General features: G+C 44.9%; 1 protein-coding gene across 2 annotated transcripts in view; it reads right to left on the bottom strand.

Annotated features, from left to right (window-relative positions):
• The window catches only part of CMTM7 (CKLF like MARVEL transmembrane domain containing 7), a 50,379-nt gene that overhangs the window by 11,502 nt on the left and 18,325 nt on the right, over positions 1-20,552 (bottom strand). The window lies entirely within an intron of this gene.

Raw genomic sequence — 20,552 nt, 5'->3', positions numbered from 1 at the left:
ACTGATGCCCAACGTACATGATCTCATTGAGGCCTCACAGAACTCTGCCAGGTGGATGAAATCACTTCCATGTTCATATGAGGAAACTAAGGCAGACAGGTTCACTAAATAGCCCAAGGCTACCCAGCTTGTGAGCAGCAGAGGTAGGATTTGAACCTAAGTCTGTCTGACTTCAGGGACCATATTCCTCCAGGTCAGATGCAGTGTTGCCTTCCAAAAATGGAAGCCCTCATCATAAACAAGCTGAGGAAAGTGGATGTGTGTGCGAATCCTTGTTACAAGGTGGCGAGAACTCACTGGCCATGTGGTGAGAACTTGCTAAGTCTATCATTGCAAGAATGAGTGAATGAGTGTGCAGAATTAATAAATTAATGATCTATTAATGAATTAACAGGTCAGGTGAATTATTAGCAGCATATGAATACTATGAAAGAGCAGATTGGAAGAGGGCAGAGAAGATTCTGAATTTTTGAAGGCCATGCAAAGAGAATAAATTCGTGTTCACTCTACATAGGGAACAGACCAATAAAACATAGGTGTCAAGTGTGTATAAATCTTAGGATCTATTGGAAAAGCAAAACTAATTCAGGACAAAAATTAGTTTATATTGCCTCTTTCCTATAGTCCAGTGATTCTCAAAGGGGGTGTGTGTGTGTGATTTTTGTGTCCTTTGACATTTTGTGTCCTAGGTACATTTTACATTGTCACAACTGTGGTGGGAGGTTGTGACTGGCATACAGTAGTGAGTAGAGGCTGTGGGTGCTGCTAAACACCCCACAACGTGCAGGACAGCCCCCGCAATAAAGAACTCTCTGGTCTCATATGTGGCCCAAACTGTTGTGCTGCTGTGGAGAAAGAAACCCTGCTGTAGAAAATGTGTGTCTGTGTGGAGAATTAAATCACAAAAAGGATCTAATGCTGGTTAAAGTGCTCAACGCTACACATGCTCTATTTTCTAGAGCCCCTAATTTCTAGCTCACTACTCGGGTCATAACAGGTACAGCAGCTAGAAAAGCACTCTCGACTTGAAGCTGAAAGCGGGCATGAAGGGCTCTGCTTAGCAGATCAAAACAGAAGAGTGTGGCTCTGACACAGAGGGACCCTCAACATTTGCGTATTCCCCTTTGCTAATGAGCGATGTGAGTATTTTCATTTTCTCGGTTCCTCTCAAGCCAGTCAGCCATGGTAATATAATGACTCACGCCTCGAGGTTGTTTGAAGGCTGAGGGGAAGCGTTGCCTCACTCAGGAGTGTGGGCGATGGCTAGCTAGGGCTTGGCTGCCTCATCGGACCCCATTTCCAGGCATCATCCATCTGGAATGTCTATGGGTCACCTCAGTCTTGCACTGATCCCCTCATGTACTGGGGCATTTTTATTCAAAGTCTGCCTCAAAATGCAGATAATTCAGGATTATGCAGTGCGATTGATTCCCAGATGGAGATGCAATTTTGCACCTAATTTAATGCAAAGATTAGAATAATTTTTACAATCCTTCATCTGTGACAGAGTCGGCTCTTTCTCATGGTGACAGAGAGATGTGGGAATTTCCCAGTGAACACAAGGGGCCTGGGCAGGTCTCCCCCTAAGGGCTCCTAGGTCTGAGCCTCCTGCAGCAGAAGTACATTACTGTTGTACCACAAACCATCTCAACCCTCTCTGGGAAACCTGTTTGTCAAAGAAGACTTCCCAAATTCTGTCAACTTGGCCTGAGGCCGCCAGCTACGTGCTCTTCTTTAGGACAGCCCAATTTTGGAAAATCTCATCGAGACAGCAGAAGCTGTGTACTTATGACTGCTACTAAAAACTTTCTTTTTTGCCCAAGGATTCTTCCACTCCTACTTTAGATAGCCAGCATCTTAGCTAGTGCACTTCAAAAAAGAAAAAAAAAGTTCACGGACACCAAACATTTCAGGAACTCTTCTAAGGCCAGCAGGTAACCTCTGCAAATGCTGGAGACCTCAGAAACATTCAGATCCATGCTCGGGGTTAGCCAGAAAGGTGAAGCAGAACAAAACAATGGTGGAGAAAAAGGCCCTGGGTGTTGGTCCCCCACCCCCAGCTGGTCTTCTCAGGACCTCTTCTTGTTCCCTGCTAGAAAAGCAGATCAACAAACATGCCTGAATTTGAGAAGACTGAGTAGGACTTCAGGACTGAGTGAAGAAGGCTGGGAGGCTTTGGGAAGATAGATGTGGTTCCGTGTAGAGTAACTGAAACATGATACCAATGCTAAGGACTAACGTGATTCTTCGGGCACCTGCTAGCTCCCCGCATCAAGGCTTGTTCTGCTATATTGAACTGTCAAGAACATTGAAAATAGAATATCTAATATAAATGTCCATTAAAAGTAATGTTGCAAGAACCCTCAGCTCAGAGCAAGGGTCTCACAGACCAGCTGTGGCACCGGAATCAACTCAGCTTGGAAACCACCCCCCTTTCCTCCAAACTGTGTCCCTTCTGACTTCATACTATCAGAATTCTTATTGGAAAGAAGAGATGATTTTTGTGAAAGCAGGAGTGGGTTTCAATTTCACAGATGAAGCAAGTTGACATTACCTGAGAGAAACAATTACCCCTGAGAACTTTGGAACTAAAACAAATTGGTCCTAATTCCACAGCCAGGTGCCAGATAGCTTGCCCAGGTTCTCAGCCCTTGTTGGGGCCCAGTACAGGCTGCCCCCACAATATCCCACAGTGGCATATAGATTACATTGAATTAAGGTTACTTGATACGCAGCCGGCGCCAGAAAAGCATCTTGACCCTGAGTGCAGGAAATAAATCTCCCCTTTGACAGGTGCCCTCCCCACACCTGGAAGGCTGAGACAGACAATCTTATGACTACAGATAAGAGATCATCAGCCAGAGAACCTATATAAACACTTCGCTAATTTACTACCCGAGCCCAAACTTTGTTTAGATTCCTCACTAATGAATACCCACACCTTGCTTCGATTCCTTTCCAATAAGCACTAACGTTTTTGGTCTTGCCAATTCTTCACAAAGTTATTATTTTTTGTCTAAACAGTATAAAAAGGTGTCTGGTTCGATTATTTCTCTGAGCCTCATGTTATGATCTGCGCATCGTATTGTGATTCTCCCGTGTGCACGTATTAAGTTGGTTTTTCTCCTGTTAATCTAATCTTGTGTCAATTTTGTTATTTTATTACACGTCCAGCTGTAAGGAGTAAGGAAGGGTAGAGTGGGAGCAATTCTCTTCCTCGTCAGACACCCCGAGGCAGACGTGGAATTTTGAAGTCTAAGGACAATTTCTGCAGAAGACTGAGAGGCGGTGTTCAGGAGATGCCTTCTTCTGAGCTGGGCAGGAGATGCCTCTGGTGGCCTCAGGGGCACTGTGCCTGCTGCCTGCCTGCAGCCTGGACTCTCAGCAGACCCCATCCCTCCATGCTCCTGCCAAGTTTGGTCCGCTGAGCGTGCCCGTGTCTGGCTGAAGGTGGCACCAGACGCCTTTTGTTTTAAGAACCCCGGGCTGGATGCTGGCAGGTCACCTATCCCTACCCTCTCGCAAGGGGTTTTTATTCTGACCTTGGAATAATGTTTCAGTGAGAGAGACAGGCGGGAGGTGGGGAAGTTACTGATGAAAGGCGACATCAAAATGTCTCAGGCCCAACTCGAAGAAGCGTTTCTGGAAAAGCCCAGTAGATGAAAGCTAGGCTTGTTCAAAAAGTCAGAGTTGTGCATGATGCCTTATTGACTGGAAACTGCATTTATAGATGTAAGCAAAGCCCATAAATGACTGTGCTCGGCAGTGGGCAGGCAGGAAAAGGAATTGGAAATGCTCCCAACTTTGGCTGAATTCTGCCCTGAGGGGGGGGCAGATTCACCCCTGCCTCCCTGTCAAAGCCCCTACTGGTCATCACCAGGAAAGAGCCCTTGTGCAATCTCGTTAACACCCACTGGGCGAGAGAACCTTGCCCCTGACTTACCTTACTCTTCTGGGCCTCCTGTCTCACTCACCAAAGGCTTCTTCCCATCCCCCAGCACAGTTTTGTTTTCTATTCAAATATAAAAATGCCATGGAAAACACAAGGGAGGGGGAACAATCTAGGAAACACTATGTCAGTGGTCCACAGGTCCAGGCCTCGCACAGGTTTCCGAACCTCACCAAGTCACCGGCAGTGTGCTAAAAACCAGAGCCACGTTTGTCCGTGCTGAGACTATTTCTGGAAGGCCGCATACTCAGCTGTTAACAGTGACAGCCTCTGGGGAGGGGAAGAGATTATTTAGAGGTTTAAAAAATTCACTCAGTTTGTTCTCTTTTGATCACATATTAAGTTGTAAAATATCATTTTCCTAATGAGATATCTCAGAGATCTTTAAGGGCACACATATAGATTTATCTTTTTCTTTTAATTGGTGGCAGCTTTATTTGACCCAGGGTTTCTCAATCTCGGCTCTACTGACATTTGGGGCTGGACAACTCATTGTTGTGTGTGTGTGTGTGTGTTGGGGGGTGCTGTCCTGTAGGATGTTTAGCAGTATCCTGGTCCCTACCATCTAGATGCCAGTAGCACTGTCCCAGGTGTGACAACCAAAAACGTCTCCAGACATTGCCAAGGGGCTTCTGGGGGCAAAACTGCCTCTGGTTGAGAACTGCTACTTTAAACAGTCTTTGATTAATGGCCGTTTCCCCAGTTTCTTACAAACACAAACATCCCCAGTTTCTTACAAACACAAACAATTCTGCAAAAATATTCTTGGATATACTTCTTTGCATATATATATGAACATTTCTGGAAGATTCCTAGACGTAAAATTACTGCGTGAAAGTGCATTCACATTTAAAATTTTGATGTTTGCTGCCAAAATGCTATCCAAAAAAGACATGAGTTTTCCTGCACAGCAAATCTTGCCAACACAGATTATCGGTGTTTAAAAAGAATGGCAATGAAATCTTGTTATTTAATCTTCATTTCCTCGATTACTAGTTGGTTGACTATCTTTTCATATTGGTTATTGCCTGTTCGTATTCTTGGCCTATGTTTCTATTGTTTGTATTTTTATTATGGGTTTGAAGAACTCTTTATACTCTGAATGTTAACCTATTATCTGTTACAGAAATTACAAATAATTCTCTCAATCTCTCATTTGCCTTTATTTTCAGTCTTTTTTGTTTTGCCGAAGTTTCAGTTTTTTATGCAGTCAAATCTATGCCTCATTCCTGGGTTTTTCTCCGCCAGAAGATTATAAGAATACCCTACATTAAAAAAGAAATGTTTATTTCCTTTTTTACATGTAAAACTTCTACTTCTTTAAGCATGTGAGATTTATTTTTGTAAATGGCATGAGCCAGGGCACACAACAGGGTCCTAACTTCGGCAAATAATCAATTGTTCTAATAGCATTCATTGAATAGCACATCCATTCACCACTGGTTTGAAATGCGCCTTTTACACAAACTTCTATCTGCTCACTTCCAATCCATTGTCCACAGAGCAATCATCAACTTTAAAACTCCTTAAAGCCTTAAAAACCCTTCAGCAGCTTCCCATACTCCTGAATCAGGTAAAAATCATTTAATGAGGCCCAACAGGGCTGCAGGTTTTGATCCTAGCTGTCTCTGCATCTCTGGGTACACTCTGCCCCTTAGGAGGGTCCCCAGTATTCTCTCTTATGGTACCTTTGCAATCAGTCCTTATCCATGTTTGTTGGTTAAACATCTACAAGTTTGTCGGTTAACCTGTTTACTACCTTCTTCCCCAACGAGAATGCAAGCTGCATGAGTAGAGGGACCCTGTGGGTTTCACTCTCACTCCCTCTGCTCCCACCAGCATACCCTGCACATAGTAGGTACTCAATTCAACGTGGGGTGAATGAAATCCTGCCATCCTGTCACAGCTCCTTGACATTCTAACACATTTACAAAAACACACCCCCTCCCTTACTGGCCTTGTCCTTTGAGAAGAGGATTGTTTCTTATCGTGGATCATCATTTAGGGACCTAGTACAATGCCGAGCGTGTAGAAGACAAATGACTTTTGGAGTTTATTCTGTGAATACCTCTCAAAGTTGGCGGGAAGCCTGTCTGGCATTCGGCCTCTCCAGTCTGTGGCTATGGGTGTGATGTATGAGGAGCTTCCAGATTCTTAGTTATGATGGAGCCAGAACATTATCTGCTTGTTCCTCAGGCCAGGTCTTGCTCCCCTTGTCCCTGACCAACTTTTCACAACAGATGCAGCCTAGATAGACTGCCTGTGCAACAATCATGTCACCCATGTCACCACTGCTCTTAACTGGCAAAGGTCATCAGATCACATTGAGGAAGACTGGGCTAGGAAGCACAACGAGTCAAAAATGTCACTACATCACAAAGGGCGAGAAGCACTACTGACTTTCCCGCCAGCTTGGTGGTTTGGTGCTGATACTGAATCAAACCGCAATCACACATTTTTGTTTGCAGCAAGTAAAGGTTTCTCTAGCTTGTTTCTCTTTCAGAATCTGACTAGATTTCCCGGTCTCTCTAGTGGCTGACTGCATTTCAAGAACACAAAAGCAGCATCTTCTGTCTCTCACCCCTGCCATTAGCAAGGGGGGACGTGCTTCTTTGTGTATGTATGGAAGTGAAAAGACAGAGATGTGGGCGGTTGCCTCCCCGAAACTGCTGGAGGACATGGCTGTGAGCAGTCAGTCACCTCCAGGAGGAGTGGGTCATCAGAGAGCACCAAAGATGCAGAGACAACGTGGAGACGCCACAGGGAATGTGAGGGTTGAACCCCGAAGGGAAGAGGCCCTCAGCATGGCTTCTCAGGTGATAAGAGCAAAGGTAATAACTACACTGCTGGAATGCTCACTGTGCACCAAGCGCTAAGTGCTTTATATGTACTTGCCCATTTTGTCCTCACCGGAACCTACACCATGGGTGCTATTAGTCTCCTCACTTCCCAAAACGGGAGCAGAGGGACTGAGCCACAAAGGGATCTGCACGGATCACAGAGCTGGCGAGTCTGGAGCCAGGGCCTGGACCCGGGCAGCCTCCCGAGGGGCAGCCTCTAGTTGCCAAGGCAGTAACGCCCTCTCCCTGGAGCTGTCTCCAAAGGGCACCCCAGCCTCAGCACTGCCTACTGGATGTGTGTCAGCAAAAGTGAACAGGGACACAGAGGAATAAGTGGGGCGCATGTCCTGAGATCAGTGCCATGCAAACCCCTGAGGGGTGACGGGTGAAAGAAGCGCTGCCAAGGCAGGACAGGAGGTGTGGAAGCCCAGGGAGAGAAATGGAAGCCAGGAGGGGTGAGGACTCCAGAGGTATGGCCGGAACCATGTTTTGTTCACGGATGTTTCCCAGTGCCCTGATGGTGCATGGGTTCTCCACCGGTATCTGTTGAATCAGTGAAGGAACAAAGGAGTGATTGCAATTATACATCCATTTCCTGTGGGCAGTGTATGCTGCAGGCACTGAGCCGGGCCACATTCCGTCTTGCTCCTGCCTCAGGTCTAGAGGGGAGAGACAGGTGAGTAGAAGAAGGTCAAACCATCACCTCGGAGATGTTCTACCTTTCACATGTGGGATGAGACCAGTGGGCACACAGGCAGGGACCATGACTAACTCCCTGTTGTGTCCCCAGAGCCCAGCGCACAGTAGGCCTTCAATCATACACACAGACCTGAAGTTGGCATTCAGCTCGAAGCACCCCAGTGTACAAACGGCCTGCAGGCTAAGTGCAGCAGCTTTTCTGCACTCACCTCCCCTTGGGCTCTCTAGGGTTTATGGGGAGATGGCGCTGAACGCAGGGGTTTCCTATTAGGCACAAGCAGGAGAGGGGCTGTCTGCATAACTACAGCCATGACAAGCGAATAGAATGCTCAGCAATGCAGACATAAACTGAAACATTTATGGATGAGATAAAACACAGTACAAAATTAGCTTCACAATAATATGGGAGCAAATGGGCACAAGGGATCTTTTGGGGGTGATGGAACTGTCCTAACGTTGGATCACGGTGATGGACGCACACCTCTGCCAATTTGCTAAAAATCAGTAAACTGCATACTTACAACTCGTAGCTTTAATGGTCTGTATATTATACCTTAACGAAACTGTTAAAAATAATTCAGGTGGATTAAAAGGTGGCGATACACACATATTTCAAAAAGGACGGAGCATGAATTAATGACTGTTGCAGGTGGGTGAGGGGCACATAAGGGTTCACTGGGCTATTTGCTCTATTTTTGTGTATGTTTGAAATTTTCCATAATGAGAAAGTTAAAATATAATGCGCAATAAGCTCAGAGAAATAACTAGGTGCCATAAAGAGGGGAGAGCAGAGGGAAAAATGAATTGAAATTTGTAGTCATCGCTCTTGCCAAAAAGACACAAATGGAAGTTAGGAAACGATTTTAAAAACTATACAGCAATAATTGTACTTAAGAAGCAATTCAAGTAGTGTGAGTCCATGGGGCTTCATCCAAGAACAGACACCCATTTTTGGTTCCTTCTGATAAATGAAATGAAAGTGTAATAGTCCACCTTCCGACCACAGCCGGACCAATCCGTCAGGTTCTACAGTCACAACAGTCGCCAGTGCAGACACCGGTGCACAGACTTGTGGAGAGAGTCTGATGCGGTCAAACACTGGTGTCTGAATAGGGCCACAGTTGGGCGACAGGTGGACAGCGGTTGCCTACAGCTTTCCACAATTCTTGGTGCAAGGTGGGCTGAACACAACTTGTCCACTGTCTGCAAATAGAAGGAACATTCTGGAACAGTGTTTTCCCAGGTTTGACTAGAAAAACACCCAGCGTGTATTGATCAACTTGGCAAGGGGCTGTGGAGAGAACATCTAAGACCCCGAAATGTCTAGAAATGCATGGTATAATTTCATAAGCCACACAAAAGATCCGACGTGAGCAGAAAAAGGAGGAAAAATGTCTTACACTAAGGTGAGACTGCTTCCTTCCAGCCAAACCCAAGCCAGCTTAACCCTAACATGTTAGCTGCTCCACAGCACCTCAGCTTAATTCCTTTTCAAACCTTTCCTCTGCCTGAATCTCACAGATACCCTGCACTTTCTGCTCTCTAAAGGCTAAACAGCCACTTAAATCTTTTCCTAGTTGATGGTTCATCTGAACTCGGGCTTTTTTGTTTTTTGTTCTTGTTGTTTGTTTTTGCTTCGCCTCTATGAGAGTACCGGGTTGGTACTGAGGTGAGGAGATGAAGGGGAAATTCAAGGCCAGGCAGGTGCTCCAGGGCAACTGGACTCTGAGGCTGCAGGGAGCAGGGCACCCCCTCACCCTGTCAGGGACATGGGGAGCCACGTCAGCACCTCTCAGGCAGGTCTTGGGGAGAGTTTGTCGGCGTTCCTCACCACTCAGGGCACAGCCTACAAGTGAACATGCTTCTCTCCAGTCCCTGGCATGAGTTCCTGTACTGAGCCCCCCATCTCACACACCGCACAGGGAGCACCCCTATGAACCAGTCACCTCAGGGAGCCAGGTCACCTCACAGGCCGCGAACCTCCCTTACGTCCTACTGACGGTTAGATCTGTTCCAGCCAGTTTGATCCAGGGTCAGGTGAAGCCACATAAAGGCAGCTTCCCTAGAATATGAGGCCATGGGAATGACAGACACTTAAGAGGTTCATGATCTGATGAGGACTCCTCCATACCATGACTGATGGTATTTATTTTAAACACTACACAGATTTAAGACACAGGAGGCTTGCAAGTCATACCAAAGAACAGCTTCGAGCTCCCTTGCCAATGTTGACTTCTACTTCTCCATCCACCTCCCATATCCAAATTGAAGCAGTCTAAGGACCATTCTCCATCCTTTCCTTCCATCTCCTCTGCCAAACTCCTTCTAGACTAGCGATATCCAAAAGAACTTTCTGTGATGATGGAAATGTTTTCTACCTGTGCTGTGCAATATGGTAGCCAACAACCACATGTGGCCACTGAGCACGTGAAATGTGGCCGGTGCAACAGAATTCTCAATTTAATTTCATTTATATTTAAATAGCCACATGAGGCTAGTGGCGGCCATATGATATAGTTTTAGACTTTCCACAAAGCAATCTCTGCCCTGTGTTCCCCAGGTTAAAGGGGTCTCTCCCTCCTCCAGCCTTTCGGCCCCACCCCTTTCTAGCATCTGCTACGTCCCTTTCCCGTCTCATGCCCCACATGAGATAAAATGTCTTTGTAGACCCTGTCTGGGCCTCCCTGGATCTCACAAAGCTCAGTAAAAGAACTTACTGAACGCTTGTCCTCTCACTTGGACCAGCTCTTTCTCCCTACTTGGAGTAAGTATTGGGCTTCTAGGAATGGCTGTTCATAGAGTCCAGAGAGTTTGGTGACCTTCCACATACATATACTGGCCAGGGAGTGGATGCTCCAGCCATCGGGTTCTTTTCTATGTAAATCCAATTTTATTTCCAAGAGGCAGTTTGACTTTGGTGTGACTGCCTCAGATCAACGGCTGGTGCCCCTTTCTAGTTGTGTGGCCTTGCTTTTCCACGCCTCAATTTCTTCATCCAGATAATAGAGATAATAGTATACCCTATAAGGATGTTAGGATGATAAAGTCAGTTAACACTTATAAAAGTGCTGGACCCAAAATAACTATGTAATAAACAGTGAAATAACATTAACAGCAAACTAACATGTAAGGGTTAATGGTTGAGCATGGGTCTGGAAGGAACCTCTGGACTTAATACCAAATTATTAAATATCTGGAAAAGAAAAAAGCATATCTTTGACCCAATAACATCATCTCTAGTAAATTATCACATTGAAACATTCATGAGGATAGGCGAAGATAGATTTACAAGAATAATCATCACAGAGTGTAATAAAAGTGGAAAAAATAGGAAAAAACCTAAATATCCAATAGTATACATTGATTAAATAAATTGTGGCTTATCCTCATGACAAAACACTATGTAGCCATTACTAAAAATATTCACTGAGCTAAGAAAAAAAAAAATCAAGCACAAAGTTGTGACTCCCCACCTCCCCCCAATGAAACAATAGACAATATATTTAAAGGAAACTACCACAGATAAAATGTTAAATGTGAATATTTGGGGCTGATGACATTCACAGGTGCTTTTTGCATACTTTTAAAATGTTTGTATTGAAAACATTACTTTTGTAATTATGGCAAACATAGCTTTAAACAATCTTGCTTTAATAACACAGGAAGATACAACATAATAAAATAAAAAAAGTCCCATGAAGCTGAATAATATTGAATATCAACTCTAATTAAAAATATATACATATGGTTACGGGATGTGGAGTACAGCATAGAGAATAGAGTCACTGGAATTGTAACAGCTATATATGATATCAGAGGAGTAAGTAGATTGGGGAAGGGGTGTTATCACTTTGTGCGGGGTGTAAATGTCTAACTGTGACATTGTTTTGTAATCCTGAAACTAATAAAACTAAAAAATAAAAATAAAAAAAGTCCCAAGAAAGATTTGCAGTGTGAAAATACACCTGCATGTATGCCAAGAGAACAAATGGAAGCCAAGTCCCCAGCATGTTACAGTGGTTAGTGGTTGTCCTAAGTCAGGTTTTAGGGTAGGGGAGCAGATGATAGCTTGTTCAGGATAATCCCAGTTTATGCTCTGTAGCAGTAGAACAACTGGTGACCCCCTTGCTCTCAAAAGTGTCCTGCTAAATTATACAGTCAACCTAATTGTAAGAGCTTCTAAAACACTGGAAAACATTGTGGGGAAAACACAGAAAATATCTTAAATAATCTTTTTAAAGATTCTAAGACCTAGAGAACCAGATAAAACCAGACAATAAGACCCCTGTACGCAGTCAGGATCTTACAGGAAGTAGGAGCTAGTGTTTCCCAGAGGTTCCCTGGTGAGATGACTGCCGAGGAATCTTCTCTAGGACTGGTGGGAGCTGGGGCAGGGCCTACAGTCCTGGCTGGGACATGAGGTTTTTACAAAGTGCTGACAGGATACTGACAATGATAATTATTTTCATGAATGGCTAATATTCATTAAGCACTTACCATGTGCCAGGCATAAGGTTGCTGAATTATTACAACCACCCAGGGAAGTATGTGCTATTATTACTCCCACTCTACAGATCAGGCAACTGAGACACGAGAGAGGTACCTGCCCTGGGCCATAGAGCTGTGTGCTCAGAGATTGGATTTCGTCTTTTCCATCTGGCTCCAAAATGTGGTTTTTAAACATAGTATGCTGCTTCCTGCCTCTTTTATGCTTTTTTTTTTTTTCCTCCAAGGTGTGGGACTGGGCAAATGAATTTATCCGCAAACTGTAAAGCTTTCCCAGAGGACTCAATGATCTATGTGTGTTGGGGGTGGCGGTGGTGGTATGTAAGAAGCTAAATGGCCAGATATTCTGATCCCTGTGGCCTCGGTAATGAGTTGTAAAATGAACACCCAACATCCTGTTAGTGCACAGTGGCCGACAACGTTTCCCCAAAATTCCACAGCAACACTTCCATTCTCACACGCTGTTCCAGAACCTTGCTGCTCCCCATAGAAGCAGAATCGGTTTCTCCTCCCCTTGAATCAGAGCAGCCTTAGAGGCTGCCCAGAATGTGATGGAAATGAAATTATATGACTCCCACGGCTAGGTCACACACCTCGATACAACTTCCTTCTGGCCCTCTGTCTTAGGACGCTCACCCTTGGACCCTCCCACCATGTTACGAGGAAGCACAGATCACTCGGAGAGGCCACACGTAGGTGTCCGGCCAATAGACCCAGTTACGGGTCCCAGCCAATAGCCAGCATCAACTGCGACATGTAAGCAAGTGAGCTTTAAGCCCATTTCAGCCCCAGCTTTCAAGTCTACCCAGCGGAGGCCCAGTCACTGCAGAGCAAAGACTAACCCTCTTCCCTGCGCCCGGCCCAAACTCCTGACCCACAGAATTTGTGAGCATGAGAAGTGCTTGTTTTACACCACTGCATTCTGGGGTAATTTGATACGCCATAGAAGCTGGAGCAGGCACTTAAATGAAAAAAGGTCCCTCTTGGTCTGTTCTGAAAGTAGCACATGAATTGTTCTGGGTTTCGTATTTTGATACTTTGCACAGGGAAGCTGAGATCTGTCCAGAGGACAGTTATGAGCCCAGTGAGAGACAACATCTGCGACCCACACCTGGGACTCCAGCTTAAAAATGTTCCCTCAGCAGAGATGCTCTTGGGGCCGGCTCAGCTGAAAGGCAGCGGTCGTGTCTGAGGACACTGTCGCTGAGTATTATATAATGAAATTGCTGTGGTAGGGACGACGAGAGAGTGGCTGAAACCCCCACCTCCATCCTGAATCACTGAAGGGATGTTCATCCTGAATCATCCAGAGATGAGAGGCTCCGACGGACGGGGCTAACACTGCTGAGCCTGGAGGCTCCCAACTTGCTTTACACACAGTCCAATGAAAAATGCCAGGGACAGTCAGAGGCATTCTGAGAGCTCTTGGTTTGGGCTCCCCAGTAGCCATGAAATCTAAGATGGAGGAGGAGGACAAGAAGTGTTGCCTTGGTGTTTTCTCCACCACCCCTGAGCAGCTCAGCTTGGAAGAATCACGTATTGATGCTTCCTGGTAAGATGTCACTTGAAAAGAACATCCTGCTACCAAATATATCTACATATTGATTTTCTTTAAGTTAAATGTGGCCCAGGTACGCTCTTCTGAGTGGTGAGTTCATACTCCTAACGTGTGCTTTGGGACGACACCATGGTCCCACCACTTTGCTCCACTCAAGCTAGTAGCCCGCTGGTCGCAGAAGGATGAAAGACATGTGGGCACTGCTGAGTCACTCCTGCTACCCCAGCTGACCCCAGACCAGATCAGATGACAGAAGTCAACCTCCGGACACGGAAGCCAGCTTGGTTCATGATTAGCAGAGCCAACCCCAGCTGACTTCAGTCATGTGAACAATAAACACTTATTGTTGTATGCCACCAAGGTTTTACGACTATTTGTCATACAGTGAAAGCTAACTGATACACCTTTTTTTCAGAATAGTCCGGGTTTCTCTGTTAGGCAACCCTAGCCTTGAAAGTGGAAAGAAGAATAAAGCTATTCATTCAGTGATTATTTATTGAGTACCAACCATGGTCCCACCCACTCCTGTGTTTAGCACCAGCGATACGAGGCTACCTTGGTTTCCATTTGGCCAAAGACAATCCTAAGGAAACACTGATGCAGGAGAAATAGTTCTGCTGCTCAGTATTTTGGCCACTATCCTGGGGAAGTAAATACACGGAGAAGCTGTGGGGCCAATCCCAGCAGGAGGCCTGGCATCCAGCCTTGCATGCTTGCCAGAAGTCAGTGGCTGTTGAATTTGGGAATGTGGGTGTGGGATGCCTTGATTAAACACCCAGGCAGCAGAATGGCCAATCAGTGCCAACCTGGGGAAGAAATTAGTCTGAGATAAAAAAACAACACAAAAAAAACACACAAATGACAAAGAAAGTTCACAAAAATCATTAAGGGATTGTAAGCATATGTCACTGATGGAAAAACCATAGTGGTTAAGGATACATGATTGTCATATGGTACCCACTGAGGAGTGGAGAAGAACGTCTGACAATTGGCCCAAAGCTGGCCTCCAATCAGACTAAGTCAGGCTGAACGGGAGCAATAAGGCATAGCTAGTAACCTCTGTAGGTCAAATAGTCATTTCACAAATATAGTTACTAGTGGGCCAGTTAACCTCTCTGGACCTCAGTTTCCTCATCTTTAAAATGGGGATCATAATAAAACCTAGCACACAGAGTTAATGTGAGGATTCAATGAGCTGATTCGGGCAAAACATTTAGACTAGCCTGGTACTGCTCTAGTAAACACTCACAAATGTGAGGTATTAAAACTTTCAGAGGTATGCCGGGAAGAGTAACACGGGGCAATGTTTGAGAAGCTCTTAGCACAAAGTAGCACTTACACAGTGATTCTGGTAAGTGCAGTGAGTTGTCACCAGGAGATGAGCACAGGACTACTTAGACACAGACCGGTCCCAAAGGGTAAGGAGTTTCAGGCCCAGACATAAGGGGACCTTAAAAGAAAACAGGGGATAAGTACGGGCAGGAAGGTACGATTTGTAAGGAAGGATACGTGGGGGAGGGCAGAGGTCACGCATGTCCTCTGTGAGGTGCACGTGTGGCCCTCGTGTGGACTCTTCAGGAGACAGAATTTGAACATATACAGAACGGAAGGAAACTGGAGGCTTCCAGCCGAGGGGACACGGCAAAAGAAGGCACCAGGGTGGAAAGACGCAGGGCATATTTGGGAATTGGTGAGCTGCCCATTTTAGGTAAACCCCTCATGTGTGTAAAGGGGCATGATGGGAAGAAAGCTGGCACGGAACAGTGGGACATCAGGCTTTAGTGACATTATTGGTGGGCAATGGGGAGCCAGTGAAGGTTACTGAGCAGAAAAGGGCCTTCGGCAGAATTGCATTTGGAAAATTCATCTCCAGGTGGACTGCAGACGGGGAAGAAGAAACTCAGAGGACTAGAATGAAGCACCAGCCAGAGGGATGGGCAGGAGACACATGCGAGGAGGGTAGCAGGTAGCATGGATTCCCCAGGGTAGCCTCAAGGGTCAAGGCTGCATGGTGCTGTGGGGAGCAGGACCCCCCATCACAGGGCCCATGTGGATGGCGGGGGCCAACAGGATACTCCCCTCAATATTTGGTAGGGAGGTAGCTACCTCAGATTCCTCAGACTGCTGAGCTGGCAATTCCATCTGTCCAAACATTGCCACATACAAAACCATGATTAAAGAAAAATGCATCAGGCCTCACCCCTTTTGCAGGCCTTTAGCTGTCCCCTTCTCCTGCTCTTGGACCCAGCTTTGGAGAATAACTTCCCAGAGAGAACCTTCCCCGCTTGCCTTCTGGCTGCCCATGCTTCTAGGGAGCAGAAAGTCTGCCGAGGTGAACCAACCCCTTCAGACAGGCAAGACCGCAGGGGGCCTATGGTGTGGACACCTCGCCCCGTTCTTCCTCCCTCCTCCAGCTACCCTGTCCTCCCGTTCAGAGTTGTGACCTGTGCCCTCAGGTTCAGCGAGGTCATTTCAGGAGGCAGGCTTGAGCAGGCCCTTCTCTGATGCCCGCACTCTCCTTGGCTCTTTTACTTCTGAGTCACCTGAGTGCCAGGTGAAAACAAAGACCTTCCTTCAGAAAGTTCCTCACCCCCTTGGCCTTCACTTATGAAAAATGACCTGGTAAGGCTGGAACTGGGGCACTCCCTGAATTTGCCCTCACTGGGTCTGCAGAGTTACCCTCGGGCCTCCCGACTGCTGCAACAGGCCTGGTGGTGAGACAAAGAGGGCCTTTCAGTCCCCAGGAAGCAGCCCTGCTTCTGCCCTGGTCTGGCTGCCTTTGGAGGAAGCAGGGAAGACAGGAACGTGAAGGAGCCATGAACAAAAGGTTCCTAAACAAAACCTCCTGTCACGAACCTGCTAACAGGGGACAGCACCACTCAGATGAATCCAACACAAATTCACTGTCCTCCTGAGGCCGCAGGGGGGCTGGCATTTGGCAGGACCTCAGTAAGGTGAAGCAAATCCACTTGAATCTAGCTACTGGGCTCAAGTGCTTCTTCCTAAACCCTGTTTCTGAACTGAGTTTCATAACTGCATGCTTTTCTAACATGACAGAAGAACAGAGAAACAGGTAAAGCTAAAAAGAACAGCCACTACAGGAAGAAGAAAGAAGCAAGGATTGAGAATAAGCCACTAGATTCTTAGTATGTGGATGTCTTGAAAGGAAGGACTGAAAGTGGGCTGGGTCAGTAGCAAGCTTATGGATAAACTCTCTTCAGGCTATCAAAACCCTTGACAAAATATTAGCATATCAAATTCAACAACATATTAAAAAATATAAATGCACAAAGAGTAGCTAAAATTTATTTCAGGAACACATGGCTGGTTCAACATTTGAAAACTAATGTATGCACCCTATGAACAGACCAAAGAAAAACCACATATTAGTTTTCTGCGTTGATTGACGCAGAAAAATCATTTCACAAAATTCAATATCCATGATTGATAAAAACTTCCAGCAAACTAGGATAGCAGGAACATCCTTAAATAAAGGACATCTACAAAAATATCTATAGCTAACATCATATTTAGCGGTGAGACTGAAAGCTTTCCCCTTAACACAGGGAACAAAGGATGTCCTCTCTTACCACTCTTATTCAACACACTTTTGGAAGCTGCAATAAAGTAAGAAAAACAAATAAAAGGCAGATAGATTGAAAAGAAACAAAACTTTTTTATTTGTAGACAACATGATTACCTCTGTAGAAAATCTCAAAGAGACTACAGAAAAAGATCCTAGAACTAATAAATGACTTTAGCAATATCACAGGTTCCATGATCAATATACACAAATCCAGCTGTATTTCTATATATTAGCAATCAATAACTGAAACGAAACTTAGAAACAGGACTATTTATAGGAGCAGCCAAAAAAGGGGGAAATATTTATTAGTTTTAAATCTAACTTTGCAGTATGCTGAAAACTATAAAATACTGATGAAAGAAATCAAAGACCTAAATGAGGGGTGGCCAGATGGATGGCTCCGTTGGTCAGAGAGTGAGCTCTTAACAACAAGGTTGCCAGTTCGACTCCCGCAGGAGATGGTGGGCTGAGCCCTCTGCAACTAGATTGAAAATGGCGACTGGACTTGGAGCTGAGGTGCGCCTTCCACCACTAAAATTGAAGGACAACTTGACTTGGAGCTGATGGGTCCTGGAAATACACACTGTTCCCCTTCACCCAAATTGATATACAGATTTAACACAATCCCAATCAAATTCCAGTAGGCCTTTTGGGTAGATATTGACAAGCTGATTCTAAAATGTATATGGAAAGGCAAAGGGGTTATGAGGTGGGGAGAAGGGTTGACTGCAAAGTAACAGCACAGGGAAATTTTGGGGTGATGAGGCTGTTGTATTATCACACTGTGGTGACAGAAGTGATTCTATGCATTCGTCAAAATGCACTTGACTTTCTAGCAGTTGTAAGATGCACTGTGGTGATGGTGGCACATGTTCTGTAAATATACTAAATGGCACTATATTGCGTACTTTAAATGAACGAATCATATGATTTGTGAATTGTAGTCCAACAAAGCTGTTACCAAAAAGCTCCCCCAAAAAACTAAAAACTAAAAAAAAAAAAGACGGCACAGAGATGGTCTTATAATACCGTCAGACCATAGAGGGAGAGGTTATGGAGATAAGATGAAACTCAAAGGCCCCACCCCTCACGACACTATATAAAAACCTCACGGTGGCATTTACACAGGGTTTTTTTCCCGAGCTCTGACTTTTCTGCCCTGGAATTTCTTGATAACAACAGAAAAACCTTCCAGAAAAACCCCTGATGTGGAAAAGCACCGCCCCCAATACTCACAGTTCATCCATACCAGTGCCCAGGCTGTTTTGAACTTGCCAAGCAATTCATATCCACGTTCATGTATATATAATGACTAGAACAATAGTGATGTTGAAAATTTCCCTTCTACGTCACAGGAATTTGAGACCAAGAAAACAGGCATGATTCACCCAGGGTTACTCAGCTGATGGGTAGCAGAGGCAAGAGCCAACTTGATGTTCCTTCCCCTTCCCCTCTCTGCTAGGTCAAAAATTTGAGCCTGGCACGTATTGCACGCTCTGCTCTTGATAGTTAAATGGAAAAAAAAAAACACATGTCTGCAATACCCTGAATGAGGGTGGATTCTCTCCTCATTCAGACACTGACCTGTGCCAATCTAATGTTTCTATCAAAAGGACCACTGCAGACTCATAGAAATCAGGTGGGGACACATAAAGGGGAAAAGAGGATGAAGGCCTTATGGGAAATACAACTATAATGAATATTAAGAACAGGTCCAGTTGATTTCTGAGGAAAGGATTAAAGATGCAAGATCTCACTAGGATACTGAAAGGAGGTAATAAAGCATAACTACCATTTATTCAGAGCTCAAATATATCATGTAGGATCTGCACAGCAACCCTTGGGACCAAGTAATAGCATCTTCCTCATTTTACATATGAGGAAACCAAGGCACACAGAGGTTAGGTGACTTATCCTAGATTTTACTCAAGCAGTGGGAATCCCACCGCTTCTTACTAGCTCTGTGACCTGTAAAAGTTACATAACCTCCCAAAGCTTAAGTTTTCTGGAAAGTGGAGATGACAAATAGTATTCCACTTAGAGGGGTATCTCATCTGAGATAACAGCTAAAAAGCACTGAGCACAGCATCTGGCACATATTACCTGCTCTACATGTACTAAATGCAAAATAAAACCCTCATCGGGTGCATTTTCATTAACTTTTTTTATTATGGTAAATAATCTGCAGGCCCCACATCATAACATTCTTGGGTTACCATTTCCTCCTCCTGAACTGGGTTTTTTGGAAGGAGTCTCTTTCTGCATGTGAATTAGAAACTAAACAGAAGCCGCCACTTCATCAGCCTTCCTTTTTCTCGGAGTGGAGAGGGTCCTCCCAGCAGTGCTTGGCCTTTGTTTTTCTTTACCTTTCCCCTTGGCCCCAAGGAATGAACAATGGTATTGACTTAAAGTGGACATCTGTTCAGGGGCAGATGGTCTGTGCAATTTGAATATTTATTGTTTTAGTAATTTATATTTTATCTCTTCTTAAGGTAAGAAGGCAACGAAAGGAATTTTAGCAAGAAATGTCAAAGATGAAGGAAAGAGCAGAGATTTGCACCAACTAGGAACTCTGAGGGCAGTGTTGAAGTATCATTACGAAGAGCAACGAAGAAGGTGCAGACTTTCAAAGTCAACATAAAGAATGAAAACTGAACCAAGAAAGCTTAGGTTGGTCATTAGGAAGGGGGTGTGGGGAGTTGCCTAGAAATAGAGTCTGGAACAGGTTCCCAGCCCCCATGACAGTGAAGGGGCAGACAGTAAGTCAGGAAAGAACAAATAAATAATTATGAAGTAGAGAACCCCATGATATGACTTCGAATATATACTGTTAAATGAAAATAGCAATGTGAAAATCATCAGGAAAAGCAAGGTGCCCACTTTACAATGGAGGGGCCAGGCTGACAACACCTGAGCCCATGGAGCAAGCCTCACAGCATGAAAACAGAGATAACCAGACATCACGGACCTCCTGATGGAAAAACACACCACCTCCCAGGCAGTGGTCCTGCAACAAACAAACAAATCTGAACCCGATGAAACTCTAGATCTAATCTCCAATCTGTAGGAAATACAGGGGACCAGAGAACTTGCTAATGACAGCACAGGGATGAACTCAGACACCTCTACTCAGTGGGAAGGAGCTCTAGGAATGAATGACCAAATTTATTCAAGAAATAAACTATAAGGAAAAGGAAGGAGGGGGAGGAACCCTGAGATTAAAAGAGACTTGAGAAATCTATGAATGAAATACAATGTATGGTTTTTCGTACAATGTTTGGATCCTTATTTGAACAAACCAACTGTTTAAAGACACACACACACACACACACACACACACACACACCTGGGGAAACCTGGACAGCATATTTGATGATGTTAAGAAATTGTTAGTTTTTAAAATTGTGACAATAG

This window comes from Rhinolophus hipposideros, assembly GCF_964194185.1.
Source record: "Rhinolophus hipposideros genome assembly, chromosome: 14".
In the NCBI taxonomy this organism is placed as follows: Eukaryota; Metazoa; Chordata; class Mammalia; order Chiroptera; family Rhinolophidae; genus Rhinolophus; species Rhinolophus hipposideros.
The sequence above is the reverse complement of the archived record's forward strand: the minus strand, read 5'-3'. Positions and strand labels throughout refer to the sequence as shown.